This window comes from Rhyacophila brunnea, unplaced genomic scaffold (assembly GCF_057557595.1).
Source record: "Rhyacophila brunnea isolate RB1 unplaced genomic scaffold, BYU_Rbru_1.0 scaffold_19, whole genome shotgun sequence".
NCBI classification, from domain to species: Eukaryota; Metazoa; Arthropoda; class Insecta; order Trichoptera; family Rhyacophilidae; genus Rhyacophila; species Rhyacophila brunnea.
Genome location: NW_028232848.1, coordinates 36,886,321 through 36,913,799, shown reverse-complemented (window position 1 = coordinate 36,913,799; position 27,479 = coordinate 36,886,321). Strand labels below are relative to the sequence as shown.

General features: G+C 31.7%; 1 protein-coding gene across 2 annotated transcripts in view; it reads right to left on the bottom strand.

Moving 5' to 3' along the window:
* hwt (SH2 domain-containing adapter heavyweight) overlaps positions 1–25,075 on the bottom strand; it is a 295,091-nt gene extending 270,016 nt beyond the window's left edge. For both annotated transcript variants that reach the window (XR_015070540.1, XM_085946001.1), the window contains exon 1: positions 24,795–25,075. The gene's annotated coding sequence lies outside the window, so the exon portion shown is untranslated. The remainder of the gene's footprint in view (positions 1–24,794) is intronic.
* Positions 25,076–27,479: the final 2,404 nt, after the last annotated feature.

Genomic DNA, 27,479 nt, shown 5'->3' with positions numbered 1-27,479 from the left:
GATACATATTAAATAACTGATAATGTCGTTAGAAGTTAGTCCTTCCTGCGGCCCATGTAATCTAATATCCCGGTGAGGTCACACTTACTACATCCAATAACATCCACTAAATTAACCGCCCTTAAGGGATTAGGTTTAATCTGACTTCTGACGGTCTTATAATAAAAAGAAAAATTAATATTATATTTTATTTGAATACTGTTATATTTTTTTTTAAATTAGCTATAACAAACATTTTACCTGGTCCCATATTTGTAGAAATCAAAGCTCAGATAACACGTGCGAATAGCAAACGATGTCAGTCAGACCTCGTTCTTTACAGGGGCAAGTTGCTTGATTTTAATTCTCAAGAATGAATATTTATAATATTGAAAATTATATGCTGTTTATGATGGTTTGTGCAATATAATCCGTTCTTTAAACAAGTTTGATTATTGAACTCGTAGCATAAAAACTAGTTATGTAATTTTTTGAAATCCTGGGCATTTCTGTAATTGTTTTATTGCCACTACAACACTACTATAAAACTATTGTCGTCGGACCATATGGATTATCATGGTGTTAAAATGAAACGCACGCGTGCTACCTGTGCTCCTGTATGGCTATAAAACATGGCATCTTACTAAACTTCAAAGTTCTATTTGAGCTTTGAGAATCGATGACTCCGCCAAATCTTAGACCCGTTTCACACGAGACATCTGTGGCAAGCCACCGGCGGGGCTAGATTTTGCATTTACATATAAATGAACGCGTTACTTGTGTATCTTCGTCTGAACGCGCCCATTCAGCTACATGTAAATGCGGCCGCTCGCCACGCCGGTGGCGCCATTCAAGTGTCCCGTGTGAAACGGGTCCTAGGGGTACATTGGTACGACCGTGTTACAAATACCCGAACTCGTAAGCGGACACAGTAGCCTTCGGTGATTGAGGTAATCACAAAGAGATGTTTTACGTGGCTGGGACATGTGTTCCAGATGCTGCCAAAGAGTGCGACACTTCGTACCCTTACGGCAAAGCCTCAAGGATTCCATCGTCGTGGCTGGCCCTCGACCTTACAGATCCTCGACCTCGACCTAGAAACGATCTACGCGCTGCAGGTCTGGCATGGCGGGAGGCGCAAGAGTTGGCGATGGATCGAGTGAAGTGGCGCGAGCTTATGCTTGCTCTATGCCCCAATGCTAGATCGTGACAGGGTGAAAGAATAAAATGAAAAACTGAACATAGTAAAAGTAAAAATAACCAAAAAGTTTCCAAGAACATTGAAAGCAAAAGTAAGGCAGACTTAGAAAAGTGTATTTTCAAAATTGAAAATTAATACAGCGGTTTCAAAGTCATTTCAGAAACAAGGGCATCAAACTTTAGCTGTCTTGAATAGACAAGCGATATAACAAAACTTCATTTACAGACGAGTAGAGTGGCTTAGTATGCAGTCGCAACTTGCACCGGTTCCCCGTACAAAACGAGCTTTCGAACACAACATAATCTGCATGTTTGATTACTTTGGAAGCCTCTTGCTCGGATGCGAAACTTTGTCAACTGTTCTAAAAGCATGATACAAACTTTCTAGCAGTTTCTACATGGTAAGTATCTGACAAATACATCTACAAAAAATTATTAAGTTTAAAAACACTCAAAATACATAAAATGAGTAGTCGTACAAGATGGTTCTGTTATTACATATAGTCACCTCAATTAATATTACAACTAGATAACTTGATTTTCACTGTTTTTGAGATAGCTATTGAATATGATTCTCCTTTCTCTTCTTTCTTCTTTACAAAATTATGAAACTAGGTACTTTAGTCAGAATTTAATAAAAACTGTATTAATTTTGTGTTTGGAAATTTAATATTTAATAACTATAAAACCATAAATGCATTAAATAAATAAAATAATATTAAACATTATGTATTTAATTGAACCCAATAGACAAGCACAATTTTCCATTTTTATTTTAATTAATAATTATAGCTTAGATTTATGTTAATCAGGTAAAGTTTAAATTTCATTTTCCCAACAATGACCGAATCAGAGTTATCTAGTTGTAGTGTTGAGGTGACGATATAGATAAGTTAATTATTTCTTAAAAAAATTGATTTTATAGAGGTTGTTTAGATAGATAGTTATAATAATAGTTGTTTAGTGTTTATTGATATGTTTTATGTTAATTTTATAATTATTGTTTCGCCTGCATAGAACTCCGACAGCCCATCGATTCTTTTCTAGTATTGGACATTCATTAATGACATGTCACACTATTCCAAAAGTGTTCCTGTCACATGAACAATAGTCATCCTCTCTCAATTTGTTTTTTAGATACTCTTGTTGTGATATATCCTGTATTAAACACTGTAGTTTATTTTATCGTAATTTTGAATATTTACTTAACAAAAAAATCATTTTTCAGGAGGCGTTTCACGTCGCTCATAGATGTGCTCCAGATACCACTCAAAAGTGAAATACTCCGTACCCTTGTACCACATCCTTATAGATTGTGACACCGTTGCTGACTCCTTTTAACCATACAAATGTACAATCTGCGTGCTGCAGGTTTTACATGGCGAAAGGAAAAGAACTTAGCGATGGATCGATAATAAAGGCAGATATTGGGCTTGCCTTGTACTCTGATGCTAGAACCATATAATATAGCATCCTGCCTGAGCTCAGTCCATCGCAGGCCTCCGGGCACAACAAACGCGCATTACATAGTCACGCACACGAGTATAATCTTCTTTTTTAATCAAATAAATCTAATATCAATAGTGTCCTCACGTATTTCACTGGTCACTCACCAACAACCAACTCCACAGTAACACTCTCATCAGTCTTGTTGGGGGTCATCACTATGGGAGTCATGGTGTTGTGGATGAAGAAGTCGCGATTTTGGTGGTTGCTCCGACGGATGGTGGAGCGGGTTTTATTTGCAGCGTAAACGTTTGGTACAAGAGTATAGTACTTATGATACTGTTTCGAGGTCCGAATCTCGGTAGAATGAGATGTTGTGCGGAGCGATACAGACACTGAGATACTAACAGACCGAGAACGTATATTCGAGTGACATTTCTAATGAATTATGCTTTGACGTATGAATTATATGTACGATAAATTGACTTACTCAAAATCAAAATAATATCTTGAAAAGAATATTTAGGAAATAATTATTATAATTGGGTCAGCTACTATATGGAGTTTGTGTCATCAGATATAGCTGACTATGTGGAAAAATAGATACGTAGAAATTCAGCTATTTACTGAGTTTTCCATAATTGGACACTACGGGAAATGGATCAATATGCTGATACGGGTTGAGTTGTTTATCTTCATAGAATATTTAAATATGAAATAAGTTTTTCTATTTAAAATAGCAATAGTCCAGATATGTTTATATTACTTGTTCTTACATTGCGTAACCTCGGAGAGAATTTCTAACCGTAATCTACACTTTACAGAATGACATAATTATATAATTTCCTTCGCAAATCATGGTCGTTTATACAATTTGCTTAATATTAATGTTCTTTCCCACTTTAACAATACCTATAGAATAGCAGAAACCGGAAAACCAAAGAAACTTAAGCATCGCCGTAATACGGTACTTGAGCTTAGAAACAAATGACTGCAGACAATCAAGTAATCGTAAATTTAAGCACAGAGCGAAAGCTCGCCTAAGGAATGCAATATTACCGAAAGGCAAACAAAAGCTCCCGACCCACCAATCACTTGAAACAAAATAGAAAGAACGTAATTAATTGACATTGTTCATCCCCGGCACAAGTCGAGGGAAAGTGAAGAAGTCGACCGATTGGGCACGTACCGGCCGACAAGTGTTTTTCAATTCGAACTTTAAGCTCGCAATTGAACGATAAAGAGCTTTTTTAAAGAGACAGTATTGCAACCTACATAAAATTACAGAGAATTGGTTAAAAAAAAATAGTACGTACATCTATTTCTTTCGTAGCTATGTGTAAAAACTATTACTTCGAATATAGGAGATAACACATTCTGTTCACAATAAATATTTTGCTGGATTGAATCCTTAAATTAGATCAAATCCATGCGTTTTCAATAAATTTGATTTTTGTGTAACTAAACGTAAGTAATAATTAATTCTAATTAACTATTTTTTTTATTCAACGAATAATTCACAAGATTTAAGAATGTAACATTCTAATTATTGAACATACATAATTTTAAAAACACTTCTGAGAAAATATATTAAAACCAATAGATTTTTTTTTGTATCGAACCTACATCTTTTGGGTATCGCGCCCACGCACATTGACTACAGTGCTAAAGGAGCCATACTTAATGACGACAAATTTTAACTAATAGCTTTTTAATACTTACTGAAGCGCTTTCTAAATTGAGCTACATTGGCGAATTAAAAATGATTAGCAAGTTCACAGTACGAGTAAGTTACAACAAAAAAAAAATGGAGTGATCCGTGACGTCAGTTAGTAATTAAAGTAATACTTACTTTGATTTAAAATACAAAAGCTTGGAAAGCGCTTCAGTGTGTATTAAAATGCCATTAGTAAAAATGTATCGTAATTAAGTATGACTCCTTTAGCATTGCGGTCAATGTGCGTAGGCACGATACCCGAGAGATGCAGGTTTGATTCCTGCGGGGTGTCTAACAAAAAGATTTTTTCTATTGGTTATAATATATTTTCTCAGAAGTGTTTTCAAAATTATGTATGTTCAATAATTAATTATAATGTCATATAATTTGCTTTAAATTATTACGCAATACAAGATTTACACGTTAATAATAATTATCAATCAACAGAGAGTTGAATTTCTTGTTAAAACTATTATTAATATCCTTCATCTGGATGGATGATTCAGTATTAACTACTCATTTTTTGTAATTGTTTATTTAAATATTCTAAGTAAATATATTTCAATGGATATGGCTGTCTATCAATTTACAATAATTGACAACTGATTATTCTTCCATGGGTAGTTAGAGATAGATTTTCATTATAATATCAATGTGTTCATTTCGGTACAAGTTTGACATATTTTATGTTCAAAAAGCAAAACCACCCGCTTCATAACATTATGTTCAAGTTTATGGAATTAGCTTCACAATATCTGTATCGATACTAATTGAGTTAATATAAATAATTGTAAATTTTAATGGATTTAAGTTTCGTACTATTCTATTTGAGTCGTATTTTGCGACCCGGGTTTCGCCTTTCGGCACCTTCAGGCACTAAGTGTACTCACCAAAAGACAAATACACACTGACAACGAATACAGTTAACCCTAACTTATTTAACAAATTAATTCAATAAAGTAGGTAAACACTTTATCACCTTCCTATTTAGACAAGTATCACAATAAAAAATATAACATGCAAATTATGAATAGTTGAAGACGTATTTGTCAAAAACCTTTACCTTCACTCTCGATAAGCGTATCAATCGTCGAAACCTAATAATAGATCATTTGTAATTATAATCAATAAAAATACTACACTCAAGAGGTGTAAAATCGTGAATTCTGGGAACAATGGTAACATACTGGGAATTTAATAGAGTTAGCTAATGAGATATATCAATAATATGAAACCCGGGTCGCATCAAAACTACTCAAATGGTATGGTACAAAACTATTCAATAAAATTTAAATTCAAATTCCATCAAGTATCTACCCTTGTCGATAGTATTAATATTATAAATAATTGTGTTGAAATTCTTGCTGGTTTTTGACACATCAAGATGATAACGATGACAAATGAATATCTAAATAAAATTATCTTATTTATATTTCATCAAACTACCAGGCAAGCATAAAAACCATTCGATATAATAATATAATATTTTGTATGTATATTTTTAAGAAACACCTTTTGATCAAACGAATTTAAATTTAGAATTTGTACGTATTGGATTTGAATAAACATGCAGCATTGCCACAAACTGCGTTCGAAAGAAAAAGAGAGGAAATTCTTTTTTCACTTGTTTCAGCCTTGTAAAAATTTACATATGAATTGGTTCTGGCGCTATGTGGCGTCGCATCGTAAGTTTTAAGATGCCAACTTCGAAGCAACGAACGTCTTCCAAATGACGCTTTTCACACCTGTAACTTTTTTTGATAGCCTGGTAAATTTGATTCGTTAGTACGGAATTAATGACGTTTATAGATCTGAAAAATTCTGAACAATTTTATAATTTTGATTTATTTAGCATATATTTTTGGCTAATAGTATCCAATTTTAAAAAATGATCTCTATAAAATTTTTCATTTTCTTCACAACTCTAAAAAAACCACGTTTTAATTAAGTTTTTACTTTTCGGTATAGCCATATTTTAAAACCGTTTTCATTTTATTGATAGAAATAATAAGATAGCTAGAATGATTTTGTTTAAAGAAACATAATTTCAAATTGAATATCATTTAAAATTGAAAAAAGAATATTTTAACCACGGGGTTTGTATGCAATTAAGTGCGACCTTTTGAATGAATTCAAATTATTATACATAATAGTTCTTTTCCATTAATATGTTTTTTGCTTTTATTTTATTATTTTAATCCTAAATTGAACATAATAATTGAATATTTACGGCTAGGATAGGCTAGCGGCTACCGCGTCGACTTGTAATGTTGTGGGTCCCGGGTTCGAAACCCAGGTCTGAAAATGTGTGTTCGGACCAGACTATGGACCTAAGTAGTTAACATCCAATCTCTCTCTGTGGAGGCCTATAATATGATCTTCAAATCAAATTTCTTCATTGTTGTGATGTCCTGGTTTTTTTCTAAAAATGTAATTAACAACATAATAGATTTTCTATGATAATAATATATTTCTGAGGTTGTTTGTGTTTTCAATCAAAATACTGCTGCATTCTTAAATTATAAATTGTATATTATTTATAGTCAGTATTGAATATAAAATAAATCTAACTTATCTTTTGATCTATAGATACATAACGCGATCCAATTAGGATACGACTCGTCATAGAATGAAACAATATACAATTATTCATAAATTAATTGAATAATTCAAGCATTATTGAAACGACTTGCGCAGCTTAAGTGTTCCAGTTCTTGTTGTGTAGTATTTACATATTGTGGGGAATTTGTGTCAAATCTCATTATCGTAAGCCACACTGTCTCCACATTAGTTAACTTAAAACGGAGGCACTTTCGTTGTGTGCATACTTTATTTAAACTAGACCACTAATAAAGTGAAAACAAAGCTGTGTGTAATGTGTGTTTTCAATCCATTTATTTAGGCATTTATTGTTATCTTACGTTTAAAATATAATAGAGTAGATATACAATTAGTTATTTCATGGTAAACTGAAAAATTATGTAAATCTATTTTTAATTAATATATCTCAAATAACTATATAAATATGAAATAAATCAAATACTAACTTTACGTTATAAATAAAAACAATACAAAATATTAAAATTATTATTGACTTTTTTTATTTAATCGGGTTCGTAGTCAAATCATAATGTAAAACTTCAAAATCAACATAAAAACTAATGTGATAGTCCTGTATTAGTGCCGTGTTTATCCAAACTTATTATTTACAATATAAAATCAAGAAAATACCAACACTGTATTATCCATCACTATCCGAATTTACCATATCACGCATACTCAACGTAACCTTCTAAATAAGCAGTACTCGAAATAGAAAATCTTGCGAACCGGAGCGGTGAATAATCATTCAAAAATATCAAATTACGTTAAATATTTTTCGGATATCATAAGGGCGATATGCCTAATAATCAAGGTTTCATTTATACTTGAAGGGGCTCTGCGCTAATAACCATTACCCCCCCCCCCCTCCAATACAACAATAAAATGTAGTTTTTTTTTTAAATGGTTACCTACTCATTTTTGCAAAAACACTTATTTTTCATCAATTTTCTTAGAATTGGGCTCTTATCTTCAAAATTTTAGATGCTCGTACATTTGTGTATTCCTTCGCTGGAAGGTTTTTTGTGATTTCAAGGTTCTGGACCTGTAGCCCCTTTAGCCCTTTTTATAAACACATCTGAAGTCCGAAGAGCCTATACTATTTTATAGACCTTGTAATATAATATAGACTAAAATCGAACTAATCATTAATAAATAATATACACATTTTGTCAGCGCCGCATGCGAATTTTTTCCCACGAATCAGTTCTTACAACTTTAAAAACTACATACCTACATGTTACTTATATTATCTCAATAACATGAAACGGAACGCAATTTTCAAAGAATCCACGAGCCGGAATGGTATCTTTTACAATTTCACGAACAGGAACGGCGCTCCGGTGCGTTTCGGTCTATTTCGAGCCCTGTAAATAAGAACCTTTACTCTGTAGAGACCCATATGATCTTATTAGGATCGGACATGGTCGAAAAGAAAAATATAATATCTACAAATGGCCACAAAACTAATGTAAATTGAGTTGCCTTCTGGCTGAGGTTGTAACAAGGCTTAATTTTCGAGTATGAAAAAATATGTCATCATCATCATCATCAGGGGCGCGACAACCCGGTGTGGGTACTGGCCTCCTCCAACAGCTCCCTCCACCTGTCCCTATCCAGTGTGGCCGCTTTTCAATTTGGTACCCCCAGAATACGGCAGTCACTGGCAGCTCCATCTAACCAGCGAATCTTTGGCCTCCCTCTTCTTCTACGTCCTATTGGATTGCTGGACATCACTCTCTTTGCCGGTTCATTGTCATTCATATGGTTCATATGACCTAACCATCGCAGTCTCCCAATCTTAATTGATTGAACTGCGCTGCAATCTTCGTACAGCTCGTAGAGCTCAGCATTATATCTTCTCGTCCAATTGGTGCCATCCCTGATCGGTCCATATATACGGCGGAGAATTTTTCTTTCAAAGATGTTCAAGGCTCGTTCATTTCGCAGAGTTAATGTCCAGGTTTCCGATGCGTAGGTAAGCACTGGCTTTACAAGTGTCTTGTAAAGAGTGCTTTTAGTTCGACGAGATAGTAAGCGGGAATTAAAATGTCTTAACAGACCAAAGAAAAATATGTGATGATCTTAAATACGTGTTTTATTTTCAATCGTTACGTTTGCATTAAAGTCTGTCTCGTAAATGAAACACGCATTCAATATTGATAATATTTGAGAGTATTTAGGTAAGGTTCATGTTTTTTGCGTTTTATGAGCTGGTCTTCACAAAGTAAAAAGCCAAATACAGCTTCAAAATCTTGGTCAATGGCGACTAGCTTTGACATTTCTTTTTTATTATTCGATTTCGTGATATCTACATTTGGTATATATATACACAATTAGAATTTTAAAAGCTATATTGGTGTAGTATTTAAGGAGTAAGTAATTATATTCTATGTACATTATTTTATATTTTCTATATAACCTGAAGATTTCGAAAGACTAAACCCACGTACTGAACCTCAAAGCAAACCGCTATGTTTCAATACGCCAACGCATAAAACTTTACCTTTTCAATAGCTACCATTTCGAACACACTAAAATCGTTCTGAAATATCCACCGAGTGTAGTAATTACAACAGGCTCATATAAATCCGTGCAGGTATATTTTTACCTCTTAATTCATCACATAAAATTACATGACCAGTGTTCACAGAAATAATCTCAAAAAACGTTGTGCTCTGAGACCTATAAAAATTATTAACAAAAATATTTCATTTGTCGACGTGATTTCAATTTCAATTTTTTTTTTTTTTAACATATTGTGGACATTACAAATTATAAGTTTAAGACGTTCACAACATGACATTTAGAAACAAAGATATATAAATATAACAGTATTACATAAAAAAAGAGATATATCAGTAGATAAATTAGATAGGTACAAGGAAGTACACCGGATGAGTTAAGCAGACCCTATTTTAAGAATTTATAAAACAACATCCACCTAAACTCATTCTCACGTAGGTGGAATATATCAACACCCGAAGCAATTTCGTTGAACATAGTTATCGCTCTCCCAAGTGGCATTACCAGTGGCAGGTTGGTTCTGCACCTTGGGAGAATAAACAACTGATGGTCTCTATTTCTAAGATAGTTATCAGGGACACACAGGTCAACACTGCCCATAATGGCAGAGTTCTATAAATACTATATTAAGAAACCTTCTATATAATATGGTTAAAATCTAACAATATATATAATAGTATGTGTGTAATTTCACACTATACCTATACCCGCCAAAACCGTATAAAAACTCAATGCTTTGCTTCTGACGAAAACTCGATGAATTAAAATGATTCGAATAAATTTATATGTGTACAATTTTATTTTCTATTGCAAAAAATGATTTATTGGCTAATAAAAATGGACATTATCCGAATGGGAATGACTGGAGCAACATTCAACTCAATGCGGAGTGTCTGGAACTCACGATTGTACTCGGTCATAACCAAATGCCGCCTATTTGATGGTTGCATTCTGACAGTGCTACTTTACGGTAACGAATCATGGCACCTTACGTAAGCTCAGAGCAACCGTATACTGAGCTTCGAAGACAGATGTTTGCGACGGATACTGGGTGTGCGGTGGTATGACTTTAGGAGAAACGAAGAGATAAGAGAGCGCACCAAGCAGCCTCTCATCGCGCAGCGAGTGAAGAGGCGACGTTGGACCTTGATCGGCCACGTGCTGCGGATGCCAGTAGAGAATTTTAACCTTGCTTGCCTGTTCTTCAAGCCAACTGGATTCCGGCGTCTTGGAAGGCCGCTAAATACTATCGAAGTAGTGAAGCTACGGGATGCTGATTTGACATGGAACGATGCAAGAAGACTGGCGAGCGACAGGGATTCTTGGTGGCGCACTCGTGGTGTCTATATACTCCGACTAAGGGGCAGATGTGGCCGAAGAAGAAAGAAAAATGGACATTAATTTCATACTGCAATATATACAAAAATATACGTTAAAACTAACCATTTACGATTGAAACTCAAATATATATTTGTGGACGTTCAATTTTTGAAAATATACACATTATTTCAAGTATTCATGATATTGAGTTTTATGTAAAATACATTTTGCCGATATAATTTAACATCGTTACAAAAGCCATGTTTCAATACACAACCTGTTACAATTTAGCGACATTAACATAACGAATGTCCCCATAAAAGCGACACCTCGTCTCAAAATAACATTTCAAACTGAATGAGGCGTAAATATAAATTTAGACTGAGGAAATAGCGCTTTCGGAGGACCAGGGGTACATAATAATCTCGCAACGACCGCCCCACAATCAACAGACATGGCTGTAAGTGCGGCCCATGGGACGAGGCGATGACTCATACAACACGGTGTCCCACCCCGCGGGAGGCAATCTCCATACTACAATGTTAGTGTTACTTTATACCTCCTCACTTTTCTGGTAGCCTGATACTTTCGCTAAGCAAAATGCGAAATAAAAAAATAATTCTTTCTCATTTTTTTTTTATTTTTTGAGAAAAGTTAAAGAAGTTTTTTTCTCTCCATAATAAGTCATTTTTAACTGACAAAGGTGACTTCATTTTTTTTTACCTGAAAATTGTTTTTATAAAAATACATGTGTTCAAAAGTAAGCACATGTACAATAATTCTATTAGAATTGTTGACGATGTACCTATTGAAACCTATTCAAATTCAAATTTATTTATTTTAAATATAATAAACATAACAAACTATAAATTCAAAGCGTTCAAGACATGACAAAATGGTGTGTATACTTATGTACACGCGTTAGAACTTATACTTCTTTGGCGTAATAAAACAAAAACAAAACTTGTGATAACCTAGATTCTTCGACTAGTTCTTAATTATCTTGTTAAATTACAAACTCAAGAAAAAGGGCCGCTTACTGACATTTAATCGTTTGTTTACGTAAAGAATTGCAAATGGCCGATAATAATAAATTCGTTACCTAGGCAACGGAACAATTCTACTATCAAACTTGAGTTTGTATACAGCTGACTGATTCGCAGCTAACTTCATACTGTCGCGCACTTTCGTCATGGTGTACGCGCGCGGCTCTCAATTTCACTATCTACCAAATGCCTCTAAATAAGTACAACTTCAATAAGTGTTAACAATATTTTAAATAAAAATACAGGCTAATAAATAACTAAGAAAAATAAAATTACATGGTAGTAAGTTAACAGACCATACCTTAAAAACTTCGTCCACCTAAATTTCATTCTCACGTAAGTGGAATATATCAATATCCGAAGCGATTTGATTAAACAAAGTTATTGCCCTCCCAATTGGCATTACTAATGGCAGGTTAGTTCTGCACTTTGGGATAACAAGCAACGGATGCCCTCAATTCTTTAGATAATTATCAGAGACACACAAGCCAATGCCACCAAGAACGGCAGAGTTTCCATTTACGCCGCGTATAAGTCGGAAAAATATGTAGCTAAATAAAGATTCCTTATAAACTTTAAGGTACAGTGTAAGCATACCTAGAACTCCGAATAAATAAATACTTTAACTGTCGACCAACGTGGGCCCAAAGTATTTATATGTTATTTAATAAATAAAACCATTCTATTCCTTTATTTCAAACGTAACAATTCAGTTATAATTATTGCATACCGCAATTAACAAAACCATACCAAGAGAGCATACCATATCAAATTAACAAAATCATTGAATCCAACGTTCCCGTATGAGGTTATCTGATGCTAAGTGAAATAGCAGAGTATAAACAGTAATCATTGTTACGGCTTCATTAAAACTGGGCACCGAGAAGTGCCCACAAGCATCCGCAAGTGCCCGCCCTGGACATAACGAGCATCCGGACACCTAACTACGTCCGTCCGAATACTTCAAATAACAAATTCAATATTACATGACAAGGTAAGCATGTTTTCCTGATATTCCGCATAGCTGTGGAAAACCTCAAGGACTCGAGCACGCCGTTGCGATGATTTTTTTTAGCAAAAATTTATAAATGAGATTATATTTCACGATGGCATTTATATTTTAGCCACAAAAATGCGGTACATGCCTAGTCAAATAATTCAATTCAATTTTACAAAATTGCGACACAACATTTTTACTGTAATAAAATGTCAAAATAAAATATCATTAATATAACATTTTTTTTATTAAATTTATTTTAAATTGCCATTTTTTAATTAAATAACAATTTTCCATGTTTGATTCAATGTGACAAGAAATCTTAAGCATTCATTATTAAATTATACATTTTATAAATTGAATTGAAATTAATGTCTGCCTTATATTTGTGTAGTTGATTAATTACATCATTATTTTTTTTATAATTGTGTTAAAATATCTTAGTCGGACAATCGACCTCTGCGAACAATTAATTGCACGCGTGGATAGATTCACAAGCTTATCCAAATACATATAGATACTTACCATCATGATATTACAATCATATTAATCAAAATTCTAAATGATTTAAATTGTGTACTATTCCATTACCTACCTATCAAGTCAAGGGTCACAATAAAAATAATATAACAAAAAAATTATGAATTGTTGAAGTGTTTGTAAAAACCCCCCATATTATCAATAATAATACACTCGATAAGTGTAAGTATAATAAATCGTCAAACCCTAATAATAGATCATTAGTAATTATAAATAATAAAAATACTATACTCAAGAGGTTTAAAATCGTCCTTTCTGGGAACAATGTCAACATATTGGGAATTAATGGAATTAACTAATGAGATATATCTATGATATCAGTCTTTAAAAGTTATTTAAATTCAAATTCCATCAAGTACATTCAGTCGATAGTATTAATAAAATAAAATACAATATGTATAACTTATGTATTCCACTTATTTTATTAATAATCAGTACCAGTTTCGTTCGTTTCATAGTACCTACACAATAAACAATAATACAGATATTTATACTAACATTTTTTTTAAATTAATCCATGACACGAAATTCGCTATTCAAAAATAAATCAATTTATCCAATTGAAGCGAGTAAAACCAGTCCTGATTATTATTTAACTAATTTGAGTAAGTGTGTACTACATACCTTCTGTAATTTATCTTCATAAATATGATGTATTTTCACTGAAAATTGAGAGTTAACACCATAAAAAAAATATTACTTATGAGTGTAGAAAAGACTTTCTTACAATACAAATAAAGTTTAATAACATTATGCATTTGAATAAAAGCTGTAGAATTTTAAACAATTTAAGTTGATTGCCAAGATACGTGAAAGACATATAGGTATTAAACCCATTCGAAATGTGGTGCTGAAAACGGATGCTGAAAATCTCGTGGTTGACAAGTTAAACAAACGATTCCATCATCAGGAAACTCCAGATTCAATACATTTATCTATTCACTAGTGTGTAGATATATGCATGAGATGTTTTCAAATGATATTATTCAGTACCTACTTACCTATATTGAATTTTGCATTCTCAAATCTTGTGTCTTATTCGTTGAATAAAATAAATAGCAAGTGTAAATACGTTATAAAAACCAAATAATGGAGTGATCCGTGACGTCGGTTAGTAATGAAGGAATTAATTGATACCTACTTTAATTTAATAAACTAAAACCGATAGCCAACATTATAACGCAATTCCATAAGCATTTCACGTAACAACTACTAGCTGAAATCGTCGTAGTTCAATAATATGCCTGTTCCTTAATTGGAAAAGTAGACTGGCGCGAATCCAGCAGATACTGGATCAAGTCCCTTCGGGTTATCGTATTGTTTCTACAAAATGTTTTTTTCTAGCGTGTATATGCATGAGATGTTTTCAAGTTATGTATATTCACCATATAGAATGTTACATTCCCAAATCGTGTATCTTAATCGTTGAATAAAAGAAATAGTTTATTATATTCTTTTTCGTTTGTCGGCGCCGGACATTCATTTTTTTAGTCACATGGTGGATGACCATAATAATATAGAGTTTAGTTTTTTGAACGCTCGCTTTCATTTATTATGGGCTAATTGATAAAAACGATGTGTAAACAATATGTTTCAATGTGTGATTAATCCACTGCCAATGGACTGAATAGATTATAAATGACTAACAATAATTCATTTTTAAAGTCTGTTAATATTAACTAAAGAAAAATCACAAAATATGTTAACAAACCAAAAAATAAACAGAATATCAGTCGAATTTCCCCCATGCACCCCATAGTTCATGATCGCTGACGCCATAACAGAATTTCAGAGGGTAGCAGGAGGTATATGGGGTTCACGGTTAGTTACATATTATATGCATATTCGAAGGGGGTGATGGTTAATGTAAAATTTGATACGTTTACCAACAGACTGAGGTATCAGGCGCTCAGAAGCGAAACGTTCTCGACGCGAAACACCGCTCTAACATTTTAAAATATTACCAGAAGTCTCGAGTATTAATTTACATTGCATCCCCTATTTCGAATTCTCTAAAACCACAAATAAGATCTATTTGCCGCCAGGGTATTTAGACCTTAAATTAATATTGCCAACTTTAATAACAAATCACTAATTAGTGATTTTTGTATCAAAGGGATTAAATGGGGTGGTGACCTACTAATATTAAATTTAACAAAATTATTTTAACAGTCGACAGCTATTTTGGCTGTTATACCACTATCCGTTCCGATCCATGATCGACCTTCCGTCACCATACAGCGGTACTATAAAAGCAATCTACGCGCTACAGGTCTCAAATAACAAGAGGCTCGAGACGTGGTGATGGACCGAGAGAAGTCGTGCAACCTTATGCTCCCCCTATGCTCAAATACTGGTACGTGACATGGTAAGGTAAGTAAGTAATACTACTATCATATCCATGGCCCCTACTTTCTAAAGCGGGCCCCTAGGCCAGGATCTTTGGCGGACCCCCCCTACCTATCGCTAAGGTTAAAGACAATATGATATCTATGATAATCTACACGTAACGATGTTCGAGGTCAAATAAAGTGAATTATTTTTAGTGATTATTTGTATGTTTTAATACATCCACTTAAATTGTGGAGTTAACGAGTATTGATATAATACTCGTATAATACTCAAAAATTGTATCACACAACATATTTTTAAGTGATTACATCCTTGAAAGAAAATTACAGCAAATTTGAGTATATTATCTCACTTATCTGGTCAACCTGCCACGCCGCCGCCTCTGATTGCTTACATATTTTACTAACAGAATGAGATGAGATTTTTATTATAGAAAATGCTTAATTTTGAAAAATAATCAGAAACATAAAAAAAAACAAGTGGAATTCAAACCTACATAATATATTATTCAAGAAGGATATTAATAGGCCATCCATGGACTGAAACCGTATGCGGTTTAGAACCGTGTGCTATACTAAGCTTATCTTTTCTATTCTTGGAAATATATTTTCACAAACTATATTATAAGCATCTGATCGTATCCGTTTATACCATACACTTACACTTACAAATTTAGTGAAAATATATTTCCATGAACAAAAATCATAAGTTTAGTATGGTACACGGATCTAAACCGCATACGGTTTCAGTCCATGGATGGCCTCTTTAGAACCGTGTGCTATAAGCTTATCTTTTCTGTTCTTGGAAATATATTTTCACAAACTATATTATAAGCATCTGATCGTATCCGTTTATACCATACACTTACACTTACAAATTTAGTGAAAATATATTTTCATGAACAAAAATCATAAGTTTAGTATGGTACACGGATCTAAACCGCATACGGTTTCAGTCCATGGATGGCCTCTTTAGAACCGTGTGCTATAAGCTTATCTTTTCTGTTCTTGGAAATATATTTTCACAAACTATATTATAAGCATCTGATCGTATCCGTTTATACCATACACTTACACTTACAAATTTAGTAAAAATATATTTTCATGAACAAAAATCACAAGTTAAGTATGGTACACGGATCTAAACCGCATACGGTTTCAGTCCATGGATGGCCTCTAAAACTACAATTTAGATAAATCCTGATATTATTTATAAATTAAAATTTAAAATAGTAATATTAAGTTAATTTATAATTAGAAAAGGTTGCCATTGCTTGTCATGATAAACTTAGAAAATAACTATTAAAATACATATTTATTACACAATATCTATTAATCAATGGCATATTAATTACTCGCCCGGTATGATATAGACGTTGATTTAAATTACACTAGGTTTAAGTTGTTACAATGTGTTTTTTTAATATATATGTATTTTCAAAAAACATATCTTCTAATTATTATGATTATTCAGTATTGAGTAGAAAATAATTAAATTTAAAATATTTAATCAAATTTCGTAATATTATTATTAGCTTGACTCGTTCATATAAATAATAATGTTTCCCCTTGATAGACTTTAAAATACCTCAAATGCGTGTTTTAGTAAATATCTACACTGATAGTAGGTACTTGATATTATTATGTAGCTGCAAAATGATAGCGATCAAATATCTATTGTTTAAGGTATCAAATTACTCTGCAGTAACATATTCCCAGCGAATTAATTTCCAGCAAACAATCTTAGCTAAATCAGCAAGTTGTTTGGCGACATTAGATACGGTATATTATTACATATCATATCACATTATAAATCATTACGGTGTATTAGCTGAATAATCATTTTTATAGTATCATATTTTCGTACAACTGTAATAACAAATAATATTTCATTTCGCTACTCAATTTAAAACGCTGACTCTATATTTAGTTCAACACTCTATACTCTATACTACACGTTCTATACTATAATAATATACAATAGAAAATACAATTAAGAATATTAAACAAAAAATAATAATTAGAGAAAAAAGCTAGCGACTATAAATGACACTTACACACTTACAGCTACATAGTTATATTAATATAGAATGATATATAACCTTAATATATATATATATATTATGTTTTAAGATTTGAATGATTAATTGTCTTCATTGAAATAGTGTAATCAGTAGAATAATAAAAATAATGTGCTTAGACAATTATATTAATCTGTACAAAAAATTACAGCACTACTTGGGCTCTACGCATAGCTACGCTAAACCTCTACGCTCGACGTAGCACATCGTGCGATGATTAATGACCAATTTTTATAATGCGCAATTATTATTTGCAAAACGTAGTGGCAACATGTTTTTCATAACGTTATTTTTAGTCACTAGCCTTTTTCATTTAAATGAAAGGAAAATAATATAATTCATTTGAAAGCAGACGTACATAAATCTATTACATAAAACTATTTCACTGTACATTTTATTTAAATAAATTTCCTATCGAAACCGCCCATCTAGAATCAGTTTTACAGAGATGAGCATTATTGGTATAAAGATATAATATCATATTATGTATATATTTTTTAAAACAACATGCTCCCTTATTTGTCCAGCCGCAGATAGAACCCGTAATCCCCGGTTTGATTAAAGGCTGCTCTGCTACCCAACCATATTCAATTTGTAAAATATATTTTGTAACATCGATTTACCTATTTAAATGTACTAGAAATGTTAGACATAATAAATATCATAAAATGAAACCGTTGTCGGTAGATTATTATTATCGTATATTATATTTCCTTTAATAAAACATAGCGTTTTATTTTTCGCGTATGCCATAGGCTTCTCAAGAAATGCCTACCTTCTTCATACATTTTCTAATATTATTTATGATGACACCAGTGAATTTGTTTAATTTTTTATGAGTAAGTTTTCTATGACTGCGGGGATTTCACTGCTTAATTTAATCACACAAATAAATACTATTTTTCAATCACCAAATTCATTTTAATAGTTAGATTATCGTAATTATATGATACAAATCAGAGTAAACATGTAATGTTTAATAACCATTTTCTATTAAGTCTCTATACTATAAAAAATTTCTTAATGATATACACATATAATATATTATATACCAATCCGGCTAAAGCTTTGATCGTATATCGTAGATATTTGTTAACAGTTTTTATGTGAGAAATGATTGCTTACCATCTTAAACCACTTAGAATTATGCTTAAGATCCATAAAAAATATTTTCGACATGGAATTCGATGATCTTCAGAAACAGAAATATTTCCACTCAAGCAAGTACGTAATAAATTAGCTGAGTCATTTTATATGAAAGTGTCATTTGAGCTTCACACTGTAATTGTACTGTACTGTAACTGTACTTAAAATGTATGCTAGAAAACTAAATGCTACAAGCTTTACGTAAATTCTAATTAATGTATCTAAGTAATAAAAAAGTGGCGTCAATTTTTAACATTATTTAAAACATTGCGTTCAGTTCCATTAAAATAGAGAATATAATTTACTTTTGTATGGTTACTAATTCAACTGTACTAAAATCGTTATGTAAAGTTATATAATACAAAAAACTACCTCTCTAAATGTGTTTGACTAACTCTATATTTTGTATACTAAGCTATATCTAATTGAATAGATACTAGTGTACTTATTTATCACGGTCCAAAAGTACTTAGCAATATAAAGCTTCGAGTACTACTAAATCGGTTATAAAAAAGCTCTTTTCTGATTCAATTCACGGTCGTAAAAAAATAACACATGACAACATATCACGAAGGTTGTATTAAATCTTATCAGATCCACAGCGTAGTAAGGTTATACTAAGCTTTAATCATTTAACGGTAAAATTAAACTTGACAGTAACACACTGCAAAGTGTATTGATAATTAAAATGCAATACCTCGTAACGCCAAAAGAATTTTCATTCATTGATATTAATAAACTGATATGACTCAAAAAAGCAAGCCAAATACACGTATTCCAAAATACCCATCATCGAATACTGGTGAGATTGGAAGACCACGGCTACGTTGGATTAATGAAGAGGGGACGAGTTGAAGCTGTTTGGTGTGCTGACTGACTGACTGAATACTAGTGGTGAATGAGGCTTGTAGAGAAGAAGAATATTTACGTTTCTTTTCAGTATGCAGTTATAATAATATAGTATTTGGAGAGGTGCGTGCTGGGCATAACGCGAAAAGACAAAAAGAGGAATGAGTGGCTAAGGAAGCAGACAAAGGTTTGCGATGTGATAGAGTTAATTAAAAGCCTCAAATGGAGACGGGCTGGGCACATAGGTAGAAGAAGAGACAATCGTTGGACGAATTTAGTCATCCAGTGGTAACTAAGAGGTACAAAACGTCCGCAAGGTAGACCTAGATGCCACTGGATCGATGAAACGATAAAGTTCTCCGGAAGTACGTGGCAACACAATACACATGACCGAGAGTAGTGGAAGCAGCTTGAAGAAGCTTTCATCCAGCAGTGGATAGATTCAGGCTGATGATGATGACTTTTTTTGGGTTCATTTATAATCAATAAATTAATATATACTATCAAGATATTCATACCAATATAACTCTACGGTCTACAAAACAAGACAGGTGAAGTGATGTATTACGCTATTTATCGTACGGTTTTAACATATTTTATTGCACAATGGATGCAGGTTGTAAAATATTAAATTTTAGATATAATTAATTATTGTTCTTTAAAGTTATTTGTTTGAACTTTTTCTTATCTGACCATTTGTAACAACAATCTTTTTATAGTATAGTAATTCGATTATTTAATGAATTATTTTACACACTTGCGATTGTTGTGAATTGATATCAAAAAATTCAGTAACATTTTTCGCAATATATAATGAAATTCTACAAATCGAATCGCACGTCATGTGATATTTTGCTAACGCAAATATTTGAATAACCTTTTTTCGCTTTCGTACCCCACATTATTGAAGTATGCCTTCTCTATATTCCACCATACATACAACTGACTGTAGTACGACTATTATATAATATGCAACCTTCTTCTTCTGTTTTAACCCTCTATTTTATAACTGATAATAAGGCTTTCCAAATTATTGTTTTCGCTTCTAACTATTACTACTACAACTACTAAGGAGCTTTAGTACGCATACACTGATCATGGATTGAGCATTTTCCCAAAGAGAAACCCCTTCTTGGAAACATGGATATGCATTATAATAATTATACGATATTTCTTTGGATCACGGATAAATCACACGACCAATAATAATTTATCAAAGACAAAAACCAATAATACAATTAATTTTAAGATTTTGTTTTGCCATTTTTATGTTTGCTGTATATTATTCAGAAATGGATCAAATGAAACATTCACCGATGTAATTCATTTAATTATTTAACGTATTTTGTGGTGAAACAAATGTGATCAATACACAAACGTGAATTCATAATATTTTCTGAATATGCTTGTAAATTTATTTGCGCGACCAATTGTCCGACTACGCCAATTATATTAAAATGTGTATAGTTCTTCTTTTGAATCTACACAACTCGAATGTTTATGTCAGTTTGACACCCATCCGGTGAGTTCTTTCATCTGACATTATCCGTTCGCAGTTTAACCAAATGTCATCAGTATGACTAAAACGAAGAAAAATGCATACATGCAGAATGCAGAACTCAAAGGACATTTATTTATTTATTTAGAAAAAAGAGTATTACGGCATTACAGCAATTGACCAATGCGCCATAATACATAATAAATACAAAATTATAAAAAATGTTTTAATTACAAATAACAACAAATATCACAATAAAGTAGAAAAAACAGCATGTGTTTATGTAAATATTAAAGAAACATGATATATACAATTATAAATTTAACGTATTTTACACGTCCACAAACATTATATAGTTAATAAAAAATAAATCGACCTTTATGGTGCCATCAAATAAGTTAATCGCACGATACACAGCATCATAAAACATAACATCTTTTCTGCGACGAGGTATCACGAAGACCGTAGAGTTACGAGTGATTTCGGTGGGAACATAAAAATTAATATTTGCCAGTATATACGGATTGTAAATGAATCCACGAAGAAGTAAAAAGAAATGCTTTAAAAGAGCAATCACTCTTCGGGTGGACAGGGATTGCATTTATAGCATACCCAGAAGAAAACGAGTCGAAAAATTCATTTTATTATCATTATCATAAGGAAAGAACCCGTATGTTCTTAAGTAGAGACATCTAAGAAATCTATTGTGGACTCGATCCAACTTAATTGTGTGGAGGACCTATTAGGACTCAAAATAATGCTAGCATATTCAAGAATACTCAACACAAATGATACGTATAATGTACGTAGCACTCGGATGTTTTTGAATATACATAATATATTTTAGTGACATCTTAGTTTATTGTCATCCATGAAACTCTAAGCAAACATAGTCACGACCATATTATTTGAAATGCATCAATCTTTTTTTTGTCGTATAATATTTTACACCAATACGTTTTTTTACCAGAAGTAGTATTAATTCTGAGATACGATGTATTGTGTGTTGTGTCGGATATACTACAATGGTAAAGATTGCTTGTTTTGATGCCGAATATCGCAATTAACCCATTTCATTCACAGAAGTGGCACGACACGGAAATGCCGCGGCAACGTTGTGGGATGATTTTATTTAGTTGAACGCTTTTCTAAATATCCATAATATATGTATTTTACTGTCGTAAAATTTACATACTACACTAAATTTAATAGTATAATATTAAATTTATAAAATGTGCTTATGTAGTCCATATCACCGTTATCGACAAAACTCGTGTTAATGGTATTAAAACCGAAATAAATATTATTAACAAACATATTTGCAAATCTTTATATTTCTAATATTATACTATGTATTGTAGAATATAATTATGCTAAGTGAATTTTATCTTAATCAATAAATTCTACGTATGTGTCTTATTAAGAATCAATAGATATTTCGGATTTTACTCATTGATGTAGCTAGATTCCTTAAAGGGCCGATTATTTTTAATTAAATTTAAATCAGTGTAAGTATTTATTAAAAATTATACCATTTTTATACGATTATATTATATCATTTTAAAATCCATTTTCCACAAATTAAGGTATGTACATATGTATATATGTATATGTATAAGGTACCAAACATAGTGTCACATTACTTTAATAATTCAATATGATTTCAAAATAACCACAGTTAAAAATCAAATTGCAACATCAATTAATATATTACAATATAAGTTAAGTAAGTATTTTTAAATTTCACACACATACTTTGATCATATTTTTTAAAATTATGTTATGTTTTGCGATAAAAAAAATATTATTTTAATATTACTTATATAACACTAAAGAAAAGAGGAGTCAGAGATGTTTGTAAAGGCATTTATCCAACAGTGAATCAATCTCGCTTTATGATGATTATACTAAATTTATATACCAAGTACGTTTTCATGCATGATAATATCAATATTATAATCTAATAATTATCTCCAATGATAATATAATACGTCACATTTCCAATAAAAATACCGCTTCATACATATCAGTAGCGAAGGGTGGAGGTAGGCTTTTAAGACCCGCCATAAATAGTGCACATTAAATTTTGTTAGTCATACATATTTGTTTTTATTGAACTAATACTACAATAATTTACAGATTGTGTTGGTTAGTTTTTAAAAATCAATGAAACCCTGCCTAAATCAAACCAAAACTTATTTATTTTCATTGGATTAGGAATACATATTACAAATATTGTCGGTTCATTTTTTAAATTCATTAGCACTACCTAAACAAAACTATAATAGATGAAAATATTATTCATTTAATTTTATAATTTTAGATATTTTATAGATAGACAAGTATTTTTTGACTGCTCTAATGGCTTGATTTTCACAGGGTTTAATTAAATTGCAAAAATTAACCAATACCTTCTGTAAATTATTGTAGTCTTATTTCAATGAAAACAAATACGTATGATTTTGGTGTGCACCATAGATGTGGTGTGCACTATTTATGGTAGATCTTAACAGCCTACCTCCACTCTTCCCCACTGATACATACAATATATATAAATAAAACCAATGAGATACTTTTTTATAGAATTAATAAAAAAATATTTGCTAATAATAATTAAGTACTTAAATATTTATATTATTTTTTGAGAACTCATAGCAACAAATTCGTTAATGACAAAACCGTGCGACGTAGACATTACGGAAAATATTATTTTATAATATCAAGAAAAATACAATCTAAAATAAATCATCCCTTTAATGTTTTCAACTGTCAATTCTTGGTAAAAAAAATATAATAATATATATGTGGAAAAAATTATACATATACTTACTTCGTTCGCATAATAATAATGACTTGACAATGTAATTCTAGTCGGAGAAAACCAGTCAAGATCATTATAAAAGCAATTTACCATTTTCATTCCTAAGCGGAGTATATAGGTATAGACATAGTATAGATTATAATATTAACAGACCATTTGTTAAGAAAGATAAATGGGATCTAAGACATTTTGAAAAAAATAACATGCGTTTTGTATCCAGCTGTGGGATTGAACCTGCGACCCACGCCTTCATAGACGGCCGCTTTACCAAATAAGCCAACACGATGCCGTATCTATATAAAATTTATTTTATGTCTTTCTAACTAAACCGTTGAAACCGGTATCTGTACGTATTAAATAATGTCAATTAATTACCAATACATATTTTTTTAATTTACATTTATATATTATTGATAAATTTTCCGTCAAAATAAGTTTTCAAAACCACAGTAAGTATATAAATAATTTCAAAAAATTATTATAATACTGCTTATATAAACAACAAAAAACCTGTGGATATTATCTGTGTTAAAAATAATATAAGACGTTTTAGTGAATATGTTTTAGAATGGATTCTTTTTTTTAATCCAATTATTGCGGACAGAATTGCGTGACGTCACACAAAACACTGATAAAAACAAAGACCTCTTTTCCAACGATAAACACTATGACTCACCTTTTTGACAGCCGAATTGGGCCAATGCTCGCTTCAGTAGTGGTGTATTTACCAAGAGATTCACGATAACACGCGACAGGCTGTCAAATATTTACATACTATCACCAAATTGTCATAATATGGTCGATAAAACACTCTACAGAATCTATTACAAAACGCTCGAAAAATGTACGCCGTATATTTTTTGAAAATAGAACTACCCAATACACTTTTTGAGGGAAAATTTCGCGTGGCGGTTCAGGGGCCGAGCATGCAACCCGCAGAGCAGCCGCGAGTCGACTGAAGGGATACCTATGACATCATAGGGGTTGTGGATGACATCATAATGGACCAATCAGAGAACCGGATCGGGGCGCATGCGCCGGATCCGGTCGCCGCAGCCTAGGGGGCGCCTCTTTACTGAGACGAGAAAATTCACGGCGGCCTATAGAGGGTTTTCTTCTACAGTGAAAATATATATTCATTAAAACTATTTTTAATCAACGTCTTAAGTCATTTTCTGCCAATATCCATTAATTAAATTTTAATTAATAAGACAATATTATGAACTTCTTAGGTAATGTGTTATGAGGTGTAATGTACATTTACTAAAACTTAAAAAAGATAGAGTATATTAGTAAGACATATGTATTTCGTTATATTTGCTAATAATACCCATTATATCCAACTATTTTCATATAATAATTGTACCAGATCAACGTATGACTTATTTTAGATGCTAGCGGATATATAGAAACGAACATTCGTACACCCGCATTTAGACCAAGCGAGCGAATGTTTGTTTTTCCCCCACTCCATCGAAAGTCTTATGCTCGCTCAACAAAAAGCGAGAACGAATTATTTATAAACGTATGTATACACATAAAGAGACAACTGTAATTGAAGTGTATCAAATATTTATACATAAAAATATATTAATATATTATATATATTATTATATATTATATATATATATATTATTATATATTATATATATATAATATATTAATATATTATATATATATTTAATGTAATTATAGATTTTTTTACATACATTAAAATATAAAATAAAATAAACAGAAATTTACATTTTTTAACGGGCATTAAAAAATAAATTCACAGAATGAATATTTTAACAAAAACAATTAAGAATTATTTTACACTATGTATTTTCTTTATTTTAAAAATAAATTGAAATAACTCTGCATATTTTAGGTTGTCTTTTGTGTCAATAATTAAAATTTATTATAATCATGTACCCATTTAAAACTCAACACAAGATATACCTGTATATATTTAACAAAATTAAATAAAAACAATATTATATTTTATCTAAGTTTATTTAAAGTAATATATTAAATAAATACAATATAAATTTTCTCATCCCTTAGTATCGAGGTGGCCGCGCGCAAAAGCGGGTGAATACGATGCCATTGATTTTCGCCGGCCGAGCGAGATAGAGCCATATCAAAATGAACTCGTCAGAGAGAGACACCACTATATACAGTGTATGTTTGGGATGCTGTATGATTCGCTCTAACAATACTGATACAACTGAAAAGTATGCGCACATAAAGTAGTATTGTTTCATTCTGTAGCAGTACAATTTTCTCGGTGGGAGTTTGTGTAGCTTTTGCCTGCGGGAGCTTTAAGATATGTTTGCTATTAGCTTTGCGAATACTTAATATTATAATTAGGTTCAATATATATGCTTTGAATTTATAGTTTTTATTGATTACATTATTATGTGAATTTTATATTATAATAATAAAAAACATACATTATAACATTTATGTTAATGTATCAAAACGTCATGTACATTATTAGATTTTTTTTTCGACTTTGTTCGAAATGATGATAAGATCATAATGGGCCTCCACAGGGTGGAGGTTTGTATTAATAGATTTTGTTTTGAGAAACGGATGTCAGCCACTTGCTCAACCTATAAGGTCCATACCCTGACACACAAATTGAAAAACAATAAGTGTACTTGCCAAACCCAGGATTCGAACCTGGGACCCACGGCTTTATAGTCCAACACTTAAGCCGCGCGGCCACCGTGAACGTAAGATTACTTGATAACTAAATTTAATGATAATAATTATTATATATAATATAGGACATCATACTATATGTAAATTTGTCCTAACACCTACCTACAAAAAAACAAAGCTAAAACAATACAAATATTTTTTTAAACGCAACAATTGTAAAACAGATACTTAGTTTTTTTTGCAAAGTGTTTCTCGTCATTTCAATTATTCTAGTCTGGGCTCCAGTATTCTTATAAATGGTAACTGAGATTTTTTTAATTAAGATTTTGATTAAGAAAATAAAACATTGTGGACATAACAAATCAAAATTCAGGACGTTCACAACATGAGATTTACATTATAACAAATATTACTCTCACAAAAGAGAAGAAGAATAATAATAATAATAATAATAAAACATTAACAATTTTATATAATAAAATAAAGTTTCAAAAACAAACTGCGAAGTAGGTACATCATTGAAATTGTCTTTATTGAGCGCATTTACTAATCTTGCATCTTCGCTAATGGTGTTTGATAAGCTTGGCTCGAAGAAACAGTTCTGACCCAGAATAGGTCATGGCTGCGACCACGTAGGTAATGGACAGGCGCATATAAATTTTAATTCTTTAAGACGCCACTATTAGAAACCATCCCTCGTGATAGTAGGCAA